Raw genomic sequence first — 18250 nt, 5'->3', positions numbered from 1 at the left:
ATACCAATCTTTCTATCAAATTTACAACATTTCTTTTTAATGTTACTACCACACCATGGCTTTTACTATTATTACAGCTTGGGGTATTCCGCAGTTTGGAGATCAATTCTGGCCCCATCTAAAAGGAGTTTGTAGGTTCTCCCTGTGAACCGCATGGGTTTTCTCCAGGTGCTCTGGCTTCTTCCACAGTCCAAAAATGTGTCAGATAGTAGGTTAATTGATCATTGTAAATTGTCCTGTGATTGGGCTAGGATTAAATCAGAGGATTGCTGGGCAGTGTGGCTTGAAGGGCTAGAAGGGCACATTCCACGCTGTATGTCAATAAATAAATATTTGGAACTGAACATTTTTGTCTAATATGCTTCATTAAATAGACTTTCTGTATTTTAAGAGGTATATTTGAAATTACTCTGTTGTTTATGATATGTATTTAATGAAGCTCTATCTTTTCTTTCAAACCTATATATGTGGGTCATCTCAGAAAATGAAACAAAACTGCCTTTGAATAAATAATCATATTTTGTTCTAATAATATGACTTCAGTGAAACAAACATTTTCAGTTCTGTTCTACCACAAAAGCAAAAGAATAAACTTCCTCCCTATTTATTTCCCTAATGATAAAACTAATTTTCATTTCGCTCAAATTGTATTAACTGTGCTGGACAAAATATTTGCTTGGAAAAATAAACACGAGAAAACCTACAGATGCTGGAACACCAAGTTTCTCACACAAAATGCTGGAGGAACTCAGCAGGCCAGGCAGCATCTAAGGAAAAGAGTACAGTGGACATTTTGAATTGAGACTGGAGAAAAAAAGGTGAGGCATCAGAGTAAGAAGGTCAAGGGAAGGGGAGGAAGAAACCAAAGGTGATAGGTTAAACCGCTTTTTCTGGTGGACAGAGCATAGGTGTTAAGTGAAGCGGTCTTCTAATCTATGTTGGGTCTCAACGATATACAGGAGGACACACCAGATGCACAGGATACAGTGAATGACCATAACAGGCTCGCTGGTGAAGTGTCGCCTCACCTCAAAGGACAGTTTGGGGCCTGAATGTTAGTGAGGCAGGAGGTGTAGGGGCAAATATAGCACTTGTTCTGCTTGCAAGGGTAAGTGCCAGGAGGGAAATCACTGGGGAGGGACAGATGGACAAGGGAGTCACATGGGGAGCGATCACTGCAGAAAGCAGAAATTGGGGGGAGAGGGAAAAATGTGCTTGGTGGTGGGATCTTGTTGGAGGTGGCAGAAGTTATGGAGAATTATGTGCTGAACACAGAGGCTGGTGGGGCGTAGGTGAGGACAGGAGGAACCCTATCCTTGGTGGGGTGAGGGCAGGCGTGTGTGAAATGGAAGAGATGCGGTTGAGGGCAGCATTGATGGCGGAGGAAGGGAAGCCTCTTTCTTTGAAGAAGAAGGACATCTTCTTAATTCTGGAATGAAAAGTCTCATCATGTGAGCAGATGCAGTGACGATGGAAGAATTGAGAGAAGGGGATGACATTTTTACAAGTAACAGTGTGGGATGGTATATAGTCCAGGTCACTGTGAGAATCAGTGGGTTTGTAATAGACATCAATGGATAAGCTGTCTCCAGAGATAGAGACAGAGGGACTGAGAAAAGGGAGGGAGATATCGGAAATGGACCGGGTAAATTTGAGGGCAGGTGGAAGTTGGAGACAAAGTTGACAAGCTCTGCATGGGTGCAGAAAGTGGCACCAATGCAGTCGTTGATGTAGTGTAGGAAAAGTGTGGGATGGTCACCAGTGTAGACTTGGAACATAGAATATTCCAGGTAGCAGACAAAAAGACAGGCATAGCTGGGACCCATGCGAGTGCCCATGGCTACAACTTTTATAGGCATCCATTAGTCTCATGAGACCATAGATTTGCATCTTGGATGGTTTCCAGGGTGCAGACCTGGACAAGGTTGTATGGAAGACTGGCAGTTGCCCATGCTGCAAGTCTCCCCTCTCCTCGCCACCGATGTTGTCCAAGGGAAGGGCATTAGGACCCATACAGCTTGGCACCGGTGTCGTCGCAGAGCAATGTGTGGTTAAGTGCCTTGCTCAAGGACACAACACACTGCCTCAGCCAAGGCTCGAACTAGCGACCTTCAGATCACCAGATGAATGCCTTAACCACTTGGCCGTGCCTTTTATTTGAGAGGGAAAAAACCTTGTATTCTCTTCTGTCCACACAAAAAGTGCTTGCAATATAATGGCTGATTCTGTTGCTTTCTTTCCCATGTTCAAACAAACTAGAAAGTGTGTACATCTTTTTCATGGTCTCAAAATGAATGACAATTGAAAAAAGCCAACAATTCAAAATTGAATCTTAATACTGAACCCAAATAATATGTACTTACAGCTTAGGCAACAGATAATGAGCATTATTCTTTGCTTCTATTGCTAAAAATAAACTACAAATAACATGCAAATCTGAAGAAGACACAAATATTGAGGAAGTAAGATTTATTTTCCAGTGCAGTGTCAACCACTTTGGAAATTTCAATTTGATCTTTTATAAAATATACAATGAAGAATAATACTGAATTCATAAGAAAATAAAGTACAAGGATTACTTGTGCATGTTTGCTGAATACTGCACTGACTTTGGAATTCAAATTTTTGAAAATTGATTGAAAAAACTCCTCCCAGTTCACTGTTTAATCATTAGAAGGGAAAAGTGCATTAGTTAAGAAAAAAATTTACAGTGCACATGGTGCTTAAAACTAGCTTCAACATAATAATTCCAATCAGAGCTGTTGGTGTCAAACTTAGAATGTTGCATTAAAAATTCTTGCTGAACTTCAACTGTGGAAATATTGAACACAGTAAAGTCTGTTCATGCAGATCATTGGTTGTGCTGAACTCACACTTTATAGGGTAAGGCCTGCTACTTGCCTTGCTGTCACAAGAGTAGCAAAAGCCCAGAAATTTGCATTTCTCAGTTACTGGATGATAGGTTCTTAATAAGGTAGGTAGATACTCTTTCAAATCAAGATGGATACAAATGGGCATGCCAATTAATTAAGTTTCAAAAACAAGGCAGCATTCTAAAGTAGACTTAGCGATCAATCCTGTACAACAGGTGACAATTGATTGTGACCCAGATCGATCACTTTTACCCCAGGGCACTGTTGATGGCTGACCAACCCTTACTTTGACTGAGCCTTCTATGTTTAGTTAAATAAGGTATCTCTACAAAGGAAGAATTTTATTGCTCCACAGCTAAAGTGATTTCTCAAGGGCTAGAAATTAATAAGAACTATATTCTCAAGACTTTTAAATTAATGGGTTTATTGGTTTCGCCACTAGAACAAAACTGTAATCTCTATGAAATCAGTTTTGTAGTGAAAGCATTCTTCAGATCTCAATATGAGTATTATCATAATGTTGTTATTATGAGAGTGAAATAATAGAAAAAACTTGTAGCAGAACAAAGAAGCTGGGAATTATCATCAGTAATGTGCAGGTTCCTGTCATGAGTGGGTTTAATTAAAAACGAACTACTGCCTGTAATCCAGTCCAAACCATGCCCTTGTAGAAAGTGAAAATGACTCCACCAGAGGTCACACTGCACTATTGGCATGCACAGAATTACGTCCCAATTTTCTTCACAAATGATTGAAGCCTGTAGAAAAGCCAAACTCTTGCTGTCACAGTAAGCACGGTCCCACTTGTAAATCACTACACAAAAGAATTTAAATTAATACCGTGTTTGTATGCAAAAAGGAGAAAGAGATATGATATTTTTCCTGCAGGGAAAGAAGAATTCTTTGCAAAGAATTTATCTTTTAAAGCATTTCTTTAATGTTTGCTTCACAATATTCCACTGGGAAAATGTGAAGAGATGCCTGCACTGTGACAAGAATATTTGAGTTGATTTGGAGTTATAAGTTGGCTGATGCATAAGTTTTTAACAGGTTTGATCATCGTACAAGCCACTTTGTAATAACTTAATGGTTGAACCAACTAAAGTTTTCATCTAGTCATTTAAATCCTTCACCTCACCAGTGACAGAAATTCAAATAAATTAGATATTCCATCTATGGAATGCTTTGTGGGGAATCTCTCTGATTCACACCTCAGGGGTGGAGAGAGGGCTTCATGGCAATATTTTTTCAAGGTTGCCTTGTTTATGCCCTGGGAGAGGCTGTAGTGAAGATTGTGGTGGATTCAGGGTAATAACTGAAGACAATGGCTTCCCTTGGTGGTGGAAAGTAAAGGATTAGAATTGTAGTCAGACCTTCTGTGTTTTGCTGCATCCTTCTGGGACTATGATGAATGGTAGAACGAGACAGGGGAAGTCATTCTTCCAACAGCAACCTCATGTAAAATTGAAAGAACGTATCAAAGCAGGGAGTTGAATGTTACTGGCTTTGCACGGAAACAGGCAATTTTTCCCAAATTATCCACGATGGCCAGTAGACACCAATCCACATTAACCACACCACCCAGCATTTAGTTCAATTCCTTCGATGCATGAGGGATTCAGCTGTTCACCTGGACACTTCTTAAATTGCCAGTGATCCAGGTTCAACTATTCACTCAGGAAGTGTATTCCAGATACTTACCATTCTCTGGGTGAAGAAGGTTCCCCTAAAATCCCTTCTGAATCTCTTCCCACTTATCCTAAATCTGTGTTTTCTAATTGTATCTACGTTTCCTTATGCCCTCATGACTAGAGTAATGCACAGTACTACAGATGAGGTCTGACTTTGGTTTTATAACCTTCTTACGTCTGTAGTCATTGCCCTGATAATGAAGGCAGTATCTCATTTGCCTTCCTAATCACACTGTCTACCTGTGTTGCCAACTTCATGGATCTATAGTCTCGTACTCTGAAGCACTTTCTGAGAACCTACCATTCATGGTAAATAGCCTAGCTTACTTAGTGATCCCAAGATTAATCACCTTACATATGTCTGGATTAAACTCTATCTTCTGTTTTCATCCCACCAGTGGATCAGCATCTCTCTGCAGCCTAAGACTACTTTTCAACAACTTTCTATCATGCATGAATTTACTGACATTGTTTTCCATATCCATCTCCAAGTCATTCACATTTATTGCAAACAACAAAGGTCCACTAGTCACAGGTATCGAATAACAAAGACAACCCTCTACCTCTTTTTGCATGTAAATTTTGGATATAGTTTGCCGGCTTGCCCTGGATACCTTTCACCTCTTTATACCGGCTGTTTTCCCTCTGTGCTCTCAGTCCTGATGCAGAATCTTAACCCAAGATGTTGACCATCTCTTTGATCTCAGTAATGCTGCTTGACTCACTGAGATTCTCCGGCATTTTGATTTTCATTTAAAATATATGGAGTTATGGTCACTCTCTCCAAAGAGTTCCCCTGTCAACACTCCTTCTACTTGACCAGTTACAGTCCCCAAAATAAAGTCCAAAAATATTCCTCCCCTCATTAGCATTCTGCATCGAAAGCTTTCCAGGAGCACCTCAAAAAATCTGCCCCCTCTGAGTCATTAACACTAAAGCAGGCTCAATTAATAATTTGGACATTGAAATCCCCCAGGCCTTGTTCATGCTTCAAATTCTAAACTACATTTTTGATGATGCTAGATAGACAGATCAGACACCACTAGCAACACACATCAAAGTTGCTGGTGAACGCAGCAGGCCAGGCAGCATCTCTAGGAAGAGATACAGTTGATGTTTCAGGCCGAGACCCTTCGGCCCGAAACATCGACTGTACCTCTTCCTATAGATGCTGCCTGGCCTGCTGTGTTCACCAGCAACTTTGATGTATGTTGCTTGAATTTCCAGCATCTGCAGAATTCCTCGTGTTTGCATTTTTAAAGAGATTCTACTAGTACCTATTGCATGTCATATTTTTGTGTACAAACGTTTGTATTTTGAAAAGGACAGAACATAATAAACTAACAATGACATACTTCAGAAGGCAGCACTATGATTACCTCTGTACAGTGACTGCTAGAAAGAAAATCAAAATGGGATACAAAAGCTAATGATTAGTAGGAGCATACCAAACCAGAATTCCCAATCACATCTAGAAGAAGTAAATCTAAGATGCGTGCTACTACTGGGCCAAAAAGCAGCATTACTAGTCATCCCTTTACTTGCAGTTATTTTATCATTTGTTGATTTTTGATACTTATTCTATAATTTGGCAGGTCAGCATACACTCTTGTAATATAGTATGTGCTCAATCAAGAATTTTGTTTTATTTGCTCACAGGGGATAGAAACCTGAGGCAATATATACTGCTAATCCTGAACTGCTGAAAAGGCATTTAAAAGTTGATTGCACTGCTGAGTGTGAATTCAGATAGGCTAGATAGAGAAGGGAAATTTCCATCCGCGAATGACATCAGTAAGCTAAAATGTTTTTACAACAAACGTGTAGTGTTATGGTTATTAAAACTAATTTGTTATGTATTTCCAGATTTTTAGTTAATGATAATTTAGTTAATAATGTGCGGTGGGACAGTACTATTACAGCACCACCAACCTGTGTTCAATTCCCGCTGCTGCCTATAAGGAGTTTGCATGCTGTCCCAGTGACCATGTGGGTTTTCTCCAATTGCTCCGTTCTCCTCTTGCAAAGACATTACAGGTTAGTAAGTTAATTGCTCATGTGGGTGTAAATGGGCAGTGCGGACCCTTTGAACTAGAAGGGCCTGTTACTGTGCTATATCTCAAAATAAAATAAAATCTGAATTTAAGTATCCCAGCTGGCAAGATTGAATTCACACTCTGTCTCTGGAACAATGGCCCAAACTTTTATCTGCTCATCCAGTAACATCCGCAAGTAGAAGAATGTCTTGTTGACGGCTGTAAACACTTCCATTCTGTTTCTATTGAAATGGTTGATGACAAGCCCCTTGCAAGATCTGAGATGCAAGTGTACCATCTGTGCACCACACAGCTTTATCTTCTGTGTCTGAGGTACACATCGAGAGAGATGGTTTCAGATCTACCCCCCTGCCAACTATGGATGCTGAGTTCTGGAGACAAGATGACATTCTGGCTCTGTAACTGAACACTGTTACTTAGCATGATCTCCTAAGAGTCTGTAATGGATCAAATAAGTGTAATGACTATTATGAAGCTTGGAGGATGAGGCTGGGGAAAATGCCATATTGGTTCACTGTCCTATTCTTATCAGAATGTCTCTCCACCAGTCAATGGGCTGAGATATCTGAATTTTAATGGAAATTGTTGAATATCAGATTTTTTTGGTTTATTTTCTCAGGTGCAGCTAACACCTGTTTGGCCTCAGGCTGATGGACTCTGTCTTCAATGTCTTCCTGAACCACCTATTAAACCTGCTCATGGATCTCTCTCAGAGAGCACCAATTCACAATCTGAGCTTTACTGACAAATTTAGAGATGTACTGAGACCTCCAGAGTCATCTAGACAAAAGAAGTATTGTTTCAGCAATCATTTTCCTGAACTGGTTACACATAATTATGGAGCCATATGTTTCATTATTACAATTTCCATTTTGCACACGTTTATGCTGCAAAGCTTATCACTCCAGGCAAAATTAAAATAACGGCAACGCTCCAAGCTGGTGTGGAATAAATATATTTTGGCTACTCTTAGATGATCTGATAGCCACTACACAATGCATTGGGGTGGCTGCATTGAACCTAGATTTGATGTTGACAATCAACAGGTTATTATTACTGGATCTCTTTTAAAAACATGCCTTGCATATTTCCTTCAACCATAAAACTCAAAAGTCCCTGGAAATAACACACTTTAATTATCTCCTCATCTCCCTTGTTAACTCATTGAAATTTAATGGATTGATGAAGGAATGTGAGTAGGTCCACTGAGAAACAATGAAAGTCCTCTCTTGCTACTGCTTATGTCAAAGTTATGCTAGGACCTCAAGGTATGGACTACCGTGTTGCAGGCTGGCAGATCTGACAGACAGTATAAAAGAAAATCAAAAACAATTCTCACAAATTGAAAAACACATCATAATCCTGCAGGACTCTGCACCCAGGAGGTCCTGCTAATCAGGTGCCTGAAGAATATGGCATAACTATCTGAGGAGCTGCCAGACGTGTGACTTGATGGCTCAATGAGAGTTCCCAACAGCCCTGTGAAGTCCAAGGAGGCAATTTACTGATATCATTGTGTATCACTGGAGCACCTGTATGCTATTGTACTGGTATAGCACTAGGGTTTATGACCAATGGGTACAAATCTCTCTCCATATATTGTAAAATTACCTACAATTCTGGTTAATTGAGCTGTGATAGTAAAATACAAATGTACAAGTATGTAAACAAATAAAAGAGAGCTGAGAGTGGATATAGGACCGCTAGAAAATAAGGCTGGAGAAATAATAACGGGGGACAAGGAGATGGCAGATGAGCTAAATGAGTATTTTGCATCAGGCTTCACTATGGAAGACACTAGCAGTGTGCCAGGTGTTGAAGGGTGTGAGGGAAGAGAAGTGAGTGCAGTTACTATTACACGGGAGAAGGTGATCAAAAAGCTGAAAGACCTCAGGGTACATAAGTCACCCGGACCAGATGAACTGAACTCCAGGGTTCTGAAAGAGGTAGCGATAGAGATTGTGGAGGCACTAGTAATGACCTTTCAAAAATCATTGGACTCTGGCATGGTTTCAGAGGATTGGAAAATTGTAATTGCCACTCCACTGTTTAAGAAAGGAGGAAGGCAACAGAAAGGAAATTATAGACCAGTTAGCCTGACCTCAGTGGTTGGGAAGATGTAAGAATCAATTGTTAAGGATGAAGTGGTGGAGTACGTGGTGACATGGGACAAGATAGGACAAAGTCAGCATGGTTTCCTTAAGGGAAAATTTTGTCTGGTGAACCTGTTGGATTCTTTGAGGAGATTACATGTAGGATAGATAAAGGGGATGCAGTGGATGTTGCAAATTTGGACTTTAAGAAGGCTTTTGACAAGGTGCCACACATGAGGCTGCGTACCAAGTTAAGAGCCCTTGATTATACAGGAAAATTTCTGGCATGGTTATGGCATTGGCTGATTAATAGAAGGCAGTGAGTGGGAATAAAATGATCATTTTCTGGTTGGCTGCCAGTGATTAGTGGGGTTCAGCAGGGGTCGGTGTTGGGACCACTTTTTATGCTGTATATCAATGATTTAGATGATGGAATAGGTAGCTTTGTTGCCAAGTTTGCAGATAATATGAAGATTGGTGGAGGGTCAGGTAGTGTTGAGGAAACAGGTAGGATGCAGAAGGACTTAGACAGATTAAGAGAATGGGCAAGTAAGTGGCAAATGAAATACAATGTTGGAAAATGCATGGTCATGCACTTTGGCAGTAGAAATAAATGTGCAGACTACTTTCTAAATGGGGAGAAAATCCAAAAATCTGAGATGCAAAGGGACTTGGGAGTCTTTGTGCAGAACACCCGAAAGGTTAACTTGCAGGTACAGTTGGCAAACTTGAAGGCAAATGCAATGTTAGCATTCATTTCAGGAGGTCTAGATGCTGAGGCTTTATAAGGCACTGGTGAGGCCTCACTTTGAATATTGTGAACAGTTTTGGGCTTCTCGTTTAAGAAAAAAATGTGCTGGCATTGGAGAGCGTTCAAAGGAGATTCACAAGGATGATTCTGGGAATGAAAGGGTTCTCATATGAGGAATGATTGATAGCTCTGGGTCTGTACTCACTGAAATTTAGAAGATGAGGGAGGATCTTATTAAAACCTTTCAAATGTTGAAAGGCCTAGACAGAGTAGATGTGGAAAGGGTGTTTCTCATGGTGGGGAAGTTTAGGACAAGAGGGCACAGCCTCATGATAGACGGGCGTTCATTTAAAACGGAGATGTGGAGAAATTTCTTTAGCCACAGGGTGGCAAATTTGTGGAATTTATTACCAGAGGTAGCTGTGGAAGCCAGGTTGGGTGTATTTAAGGCAGAGCTTGATAGGTTCTTGATTGGACACCGTATCAAAGTTTACAGGGAGAAGGCTGGGGAATGGGGCTGAGGAGGGGGAAAAGAAAAGGATCAGGCATGATTGAATGGTGCAGCCTAATTCTACTCCTATGTCTTACAGTCTTATGGTCCATAGTCTAAAATATTTATGAGTACAGCTCTTCAAGCGTATGACATTTACTGGGGTACAGTACTGATGAATCTGTCATTGTGCAAAGGTAGGGCATTGTACTGGCAGGTACATGTCAGTCACTGCAAAACCTGAGAACAGTACCAACAGAGGATGAAGCAAGTAGAGTTCAATTATTATATAACATGGGTGAAGGTCAGTCATTGGGTTACTGTAGTTTGGACACAGACACAGCCCATCATTGTTACACTAGAATAATGTACCTGTGGGCAAGGTTCAGCCACAAAATATCAGAGGTATAGTAAATGATCAGCACTGTATATCATTGGGTACAATGCTAGTGGTCCGTCACTGTTTAAACTCTGATGCAGAGCTGGTGGGGGTTGGCGCGGGTGTGGTTGTGGAAAGCATACTTTACATCTGTCTCTCTGTAAAACTCTGGAGTATAGTGTTGGTGGTACTAGTCTTTATGTGGCATTGACCACACTTCTAAAGCACTTCTTCAAGAGCACACCAGCATACTCCTTGCATTACCCAAACTAACCATTACCTCCTTCCCAACATTGAGTCTTGTTCAACACAGACATGTTAACGTAAATTGAATGGATTCCAGAGTAAACAGGATGGCATAAAGTACAATGGCTATTGATGGTGGGCTGGGAAAAAGTATGTAAAGGCACCTGATTTAGGAAAGCGGGGAATGTTTGTCCTCTGAGAAAGGTTGTGAAGAGCTCGTTTTTTTTTCAAAAAGTTTGTTTCCTGAATGACCTGTAATATTGCATGTAGCATTTACATCTGAATGTAATGAAATATACTGAGGATTTCAGTGCCCACAATAGATGGCCAGGTTTTAGGGACAGGAAACTGGCAGATGCTTCTGTATATTTTCTTTTGCCTTTCTCATTTCTTCATATCATTTCATAAAATGTCCATGATTACAGGGCTTATTTACCCTAATTGCTCCATGGATCATGTCTTAAATTATGAAGCTTTCTATGAGCTTACACACAAAAGTTCCAATACAAATTCTGACTACAATAAACTCCACCTATAATGAGGAGTAGCAGAGGTCTCAAACCCTCCTTTTATCTAAATCTTATTCATTTGCTGGTTCTAACATGCACTGCAAAAGAGGTAGCTGTCTTTAGAATAGGAGACATTAGGATATTAGAATAGGGAACAGGAAAAACAATGGAAAATCAGCTCTTTCCTTACTGTCTATGTGTAAACAATTTTAAAAATTGTATCAACTATTTAAATTTCATGATATACAGTGCTTATAATGTTTTACAACATTGAATCACAGTGGATTTAATTTGGCTTTTTTGACACTGATCAACAGAAAAAGACTCTTTTATGTCAAGGTGAAAACAGATCTCTACAAGGTGATCTAAATTAATTACAAATATAAAACAAAATAATTGATTGCATAAGTACACACCCCTCTCCTTTTAATATCACTCACAAAATCATTACTGGTGTTGCCAATTGGTTTCAAAGTTACATAATTAGTTAAATGGAGATCTGCTTTTGGAGGCCTGTGTGCAGTCAAGGTGTTTCAATTGATTGTAGTAAAAATACACCTGTATCTGGAAGGTCCAACTGCTGGTGACTCAGTATCCTGGCAAAAACTGCACCATAAAGACAAAAGAATGCTCCAAGCAACTCTGTGAAAAGACTATGGAAAAGCACAGATCAGGAGATGGATACAAGAAAATTTCCGAGTCACTGAATAACTGTTGGAGTACAGTTAAGTCAATCATCAAGAAATGGAAAGAACATGGCACAGCTGTAAATCTGCCTCGAGCAGGCAGTCCTCAAAAACTGAGTGACCCTGCAAGAGGGGGACTAGTGAGGGAGGTCACCAAGAGACCCATGACAACTCTGGAGGTGTTACAAGCTTCAGTGACTGAGATGGGAGAGACCGCACAGACAACAACTGTTGCCCGGGTGCTTCACCAGTCACAGCTTTATGGGAGAGTGGCAAAGAGAAAGCCACTGTTGAAAAAAAAACACATGAAATCACAGGTAGAATTTACACGAAGGCATGTGGGAGCCTCTGAAGTTAGCTGGAAGAAGGTTCCATGGTCTGATGAAACAAAAATTGAGCTTTTTATTCATCAGACTAAATGTTATGTTTGTCGTAAGCCAAACACCACACATAAAAAAAACACACCATCCCTACCGTGAAGCATGCTGTGGGGATGCTTCACTGCAGCAGGCCTTGGAAGGTTTGTGAAGGTAGAGGATAAAATGAATGCAGCAAAATACAAGGAAATCCTGGAGAAAAACCTAATGCAGTCTGCAAGAGAACTGCGACTTGGTAGAAGATTTGTTTTCCTGCAAGACAATGACCCCAAACATAAAGCCAAAGCTACCCAGGAATGGCTTAAAAACAACAAAGTTAATGCCCTGGAGTGGCCAAGTCAGAGTCCAGACCTCAAACCAATTGAGAATTTGTGGCTGGGCTTGTAAAGGGCTGTTCACTCACGATCCCCATGCAATCTGACAGAGCTTGAATAGCTTTGTAAAGAAGAATGGGGAAAAATTGCAGTGTCCAGATGTGCAAAGCTAATAGAGTCTTATCCACACAAAGGTGCATCTACTAAATACTGACTTGAAGGGGGTGAATACTTATACAATCAATTATTTTGTGTTTTATTTTGGTAATTAATTTAGATCACTTGATAGAGATCTGTTTTCACTTTGACACGAAAGAGTCTTCTGTTGATCAGTGTCAAAAAAGCCACATTAAATCCATTGTGATTCAATATCATAAAACAATAAAACATGAAAACTTCCGGGGAGGGGAGGTGAATACTTTTTATAGGCATTGTATGCTCCAGCTTTAGGAATCAGCAAGCATAAAATATAATGCCGATGAAATCACTGTAACACCAGCTATATTTAACATTGGAAAAAAACTATAACTAAATAATAATTCTCTTATTATCATAAAATGATAGCAATGCTCAGTATAAAAAGTACTTAGACAAAACCTGAGTAATAATAAGGAGCTTTTTAAAAACATGAATTAGTTAATTCTAGGAACATCATCATCTGATAAAATTATTTTTGAATTGAACACTCACAGAATTCATAAGTAAAAAGGTGTGGTAGGAGTTGTCATTCAAAGGGATCATATATTAAACAGAGATAAACTTCAGCCACACTGATACCACCCAGCTTTCTCTGTCAATTAGCCTTGAGATCTCAAGAGAAGCTGGAATGGCTATATATAGAATAATGTTAGTTCCACTGTGAGCAGCGAATCGACTACTAATCCTACTTATGCCACCAAACAGATGCAGGAAGTGTGTTGTTTCACTGTGAACATTGATAAGTCAGGTTATACTGTACACTTTACAAGATATTTAGATCTAGTGTAGACTAGATACATGATAAACGTGGTGAATTGGTACTGGTTATTTGAAGAGTCATGTTATTTCATAAGTTTCACTCTTTTGGAGAACAATGGCAAGGGTATGATCACCCAATTAACAGTGCGATGAATGGTGGATATCTTGTATCTGGGAACTTGAATTCTCTCTCATGTCAAGTATTACCTTATGATCAATTTTCCGCTCCTCGTCCTATAAAATGATTATAAACATGCTGTCTTTTAAAGTCTGTGCAGTCCTTTGTCCATTCCTCTATTGTACCACAAACCTTTGGGCACCATAATATTTAAATCATACTGCTCTATCTTGGAGAATCCATTGCTATGGTGAACCCATAATGGTGAACTTACACTGGTAAACTCACAACTGTAACACTCAGAGGTGTACTCCTATTGCTATACCACAGTGGTGAACTCACTACTGTGATTGTCAGTGGTGTACTCTCACTGCTGTACTTCATAACAGAGAACTCACCCATTTATCTGTCTCCATTACACATACAATATCTTAAACTAGATGGCTGTGGCTATACTTTTTCTGGTTCATTGATTAGTAGACACAGTCCTTAGGTTTCTACATTAGCTGTATGCTATGCACAGTTGACTGCTGTAATGAAACCCTGGAAGTCATTGCAGTAGAGATAATTTTAAAAAAACATATTTATTTATGCTTGTTCACTTTACTTCTCCAATGTGGAAAACTGGCAGTCATGTGCTCACTGGCATTCAGGTTCAACTACAAAAAAACTCTTTAATGCGCCTAGGGCTGACTGCTTCTTCTCTTCAGCTGACATTATAAACAAAGAATGCATTTTTTAATTCTGTTTCTTGCTTTGGCACATTGACAGTTAAACTTAAATCAATAAGAAAGGAAGATCATTCTTGGCACTGATTTTCTGGAAAATGATCAGCAATAAAATAAATCGATGCAAACAGCCACAGGATTATGTGTTGCATCGGCCCTTACAAACACTGCACTCTCTTTACAATGAAATTCGGCAGCTTGCTCCACAAACTGAGCAGCTGCTGCCATCAGCTGTTCTGTCTGCAGAACCCTTAGGGTGCTTAGGCAGAAGATGGTGCTAGTAAATCCATATTCAGATAATCACTGGGAAAAAATTTAACTTTGCATTAAGAATTTGAGGATTTTCTTCAACAGTCTACATCTTAAACTGTTAAAAACAAATTCACATTAATCAGTACCTATCAGTTATGTTTTAATAAATCCGACTCATGTCATTGAAAGTCAAAGATCGAATTTGTATAATATATATAATTAAATATCATCCCCTTAGCACTATTTCCTGTAATTATTACACTTCCAATAGCAAGTGTCACTTTGTTATTAGCATCTTATTGCTATAAAGCAGCATATTCTATGATTCAATTTATGTAATACTAGAGAAATTAAAATACATATTAAAAATTACATGCTCTGTAATCTCTTACAGTGAAATAACTCTCCTTTATATCAATAATTTTTCACCAAATGTTTTCTGTTATACTTTAGCCCAAATAGTTTTTTTTTTCTTTTAGTTACTTTTGGCCCATATGAATTTATAATTCATCCATATTTTGTGGTTGATTATGTGATGTAAATGATTGCTGAAAGATTTATGTCTTTCTGAACAACATTCACATTTCTAAACAAAGTAATATTATTAATCAAATGATTCAGGAAAATAATCCTCAAGTTCATTATTATATGTCCAATATCTAAGATAAGAAATGAAGGAAAACAATATCACTTGAAGTTATACACAGTATTTCACAAAACAAAGACACAAATAGCATTGCTATTGTGTCTTAGAATAAATTAATTAAAGTTTTAAAGTTGTTTTGGAATATCATTTGAATAATTTATTTCTGATCAACTTTAATGGATGTCCAATATGACCTGGAAAGCTATTCACTATAATTTGTGGTGGATCTATGATCTCCACAGCCCAAAAACAAATGTTTAAAAAGTAAAACGAAGCTGAAGGCAGCCGCGGCTGAAGTCTCTGTAATCTGTACTAGCAGATTGCTGAAGGTCTTAGCCTACAACAGTTGGAAAAGGATGTAGTGAGAATTTTTATGAGTTTCTTTGTTTATCAAAAGATTGGCGATTGATTGGGAGTGAAACCTTTCAAGCTTGAGAGGTGACCTGATACAGGTGTATAAGATGATGAGAGGCATTGATCATGTGGCTAGCCAGAGGCTTTTTCCCAAGACTGAAATGACTAACAAGAGAAGGCATAGTTTTAAGGTGCTTGTAAGTAGGTACAGAGGGGATGTCAGGGGTATGTTTTTCATACAGAGAGTTGTGGGTGCGTGGAATCCACTGCCAGCAACAGCAGTGGAGGCAGAAACAATAGGGTCTTTAAAGAGACTCTTAGATAGGTACATGGAGCTTAGAAAATAGAGGGCTATACGGTAGGGAAATTCTAGGCCGTTTCTAGAGCAGGTTATATAGTTGGCACGACTTTGCTGGGCTGAAGGGTCTGTAATGTGCTGTAGGTTTCTATGTTTCTTTATTTCTGTTAATCCCAATGTAGGGGGAAAAATCAGTCTCCACGATACTGTACATGTTATCTTAGAATATACACATACAAGAAACAAACTACTTAGGGAATGTAAAGCATCCTAATGCAGGGTCTCAACCCAAAATATTGTTTGACTCCTTCTATCCACAGATGCTGTCTAACCCACTAAGCTCCTCTAGCAGTTTGTTTTTTTTTTCCACTCTAGGTTAAAGCATTTTCACTCTCTTGTGTGGCAGAATATAGTGCATTGAAATCTGCTTCGGAAATTCAGAACTAGGATTCAGAAACAGGGTCCAATGTACATGTTATTACATTGCATATTAAGTATGTACAATATATAAGACAAAAGAAAATGCATTTATTTTTGTCAGTGTAAATGATCAGTAATTTCAATTTATTTTGACTTACTTTAGAATATAAGTTTGAAATATTGGATTTCTCCTTGTTGGCTGCTCTGCATAGAGTTATGCAACTATTCTGTTCAGTTTCAGACAACATTTGATTCACAACTTTCTCTTTTGAAACAGAAATATTAACAGACTGTGTCTAGTCACTTACAGCAAACATTATGATTTAACCTGATAATTAGGATATTGACAGGTAACTAAAACTTGCCCTTTTGGACAACAGCCTTTAAAAGCATAACTCCTGAAGTTTGGCACCTTTCCTGAGGATAGTTACTGTAAATTCGGCAATGGAACGTTCCAGAGATCCCCATGTTTGACAAGAATTGTTGTAGAAATTATTTTAAGTAACTAAATTCTGCCGGAGATTCCTGCTGCTTGTGCCCACCAACTCTATCCAAGACCCATCCTGGATAAGCATAGCTGATGGAATGGTCCCATTCATCAAAAACCTGTGAGTTCTATTGCCATTGTATGGAAACAAAAAGCTCTGAAATTGGTCCAGTAAGGCTACAACTGACAGAATATTGACCGATCATCCCTGTATTTGACAGAGGATCAGGGCATTGCATGATATAGGTATAATTTTTGCTGTAATGCAGACCACAATTATCTTTTATGATCATACTTTTAATGTATAAGCAATTAAGCATATAAGCTTTACGTTTTAAGCAGTTTGTGGAAATCAATGTTCAGAAAAGATTACATGTATTAGCAAGTACTCTTTTACTGTATGTGTACTTTAAAGAAACTCAAAAACAGCAATCACTTGACAACTGGGAGTACAGTAGATCATTACTGAAGAGGGGTATAGAAGAATGACTGACAGGATGACAGTGAAAAGTTGTTGCTTGTTGATCATAAAGGAACTAAAGGTGTCAGGTTTATCCCTACTCATTAACCCAAAGAGTGCTGGAATATAGGATATTCCCTCAGAAATATCAGATCCCAGTTCTCCTTCAGAATTGCTTGAAAATGCAGTCTAGGAATTCTCTTCACAATTCCACTAGAACTGGGCTTCTTGCTCTTTACTTCCTGTTGCTCAGGATGGACATTATAGGAGTTTAATATTTGAAAACACAAAATAATCTGCAGATGCTGGGGTCAAAGCAACACTCACAACACGCTGGAGGAACTCAGCAGGTTGGGCAGCATCCACGGAAATGATCAGTCAACGCTTTGGGCCGGAACCCTTCATCAGGACCGTAGAGGGAAGGGGCAGAGGCCCTATAAGGAAGGTGGGGGGAGGGTGGGAAGGAGAAGGCTGGTAGGTTCCAGGTGAAAAACCAGTAAGGGGAAAGATAAAGGGGTAGGGGAGGGGAAGCAGGGAGGTGATAGGCAGGAAAGGGATAGTCACTCTGCCCCCTCCCCCAGCTGCCTATCACCTCCCTCATGGTCCCGCCTCCTTCTACTACCCATTGTGTTTTCCCCTATTCCTTCTTCACCTTTCCTGTCAATCACCTTCCTGCTTCCCCTCCCCCACCCCTTTATCTTTCCCCTTACTGGTTTATAGGGCCTCTGCCCCTTCACTCTACAGTCCTGACGAAGGGTTCCAGCCCGAAACATTGACTGATCGTTTCTATGGATGCTGCCCAACCTGCTGAGTTCCTCCAGCGTGTTGCGAGTGTTGCTTAATATTTGAAAAGATCCCTTTTATGTATTACTTGAATGTAGAATACTAGCCTAGACCTAAAATCAGAGCTAAGGTGGTGTGACATCCCTCCATTTGATTTTATATCAGGAGCTGTATTCCTCGTACTATAGGACATGTATCCATCTGTTCTTTCATTTGGATTTTGGTTAGTATCTATTTCAAATTTATGTACTCACCTTAGTTCCACATCCTTGAAATTCTTT

Source organism: Mobula hypostoma, chromosome X1 (genome assembly GCF_963921235.1).
Source record: "Mobula hypostoma chromosome X1, sMobHyp1.1, whole genome shotgun sequence".
Lineage (NCBI taxonomy): Eukaryota > Metazoa > Chordata > Chondrichthyes > Myliobatiformes > Myliobatidae > Mobula > Mobula hypostoma.
The sequence above is the reverse complement of the archived record's forward strand: the minus strand, read 5'-3'. Positions refer to the sequence as shown.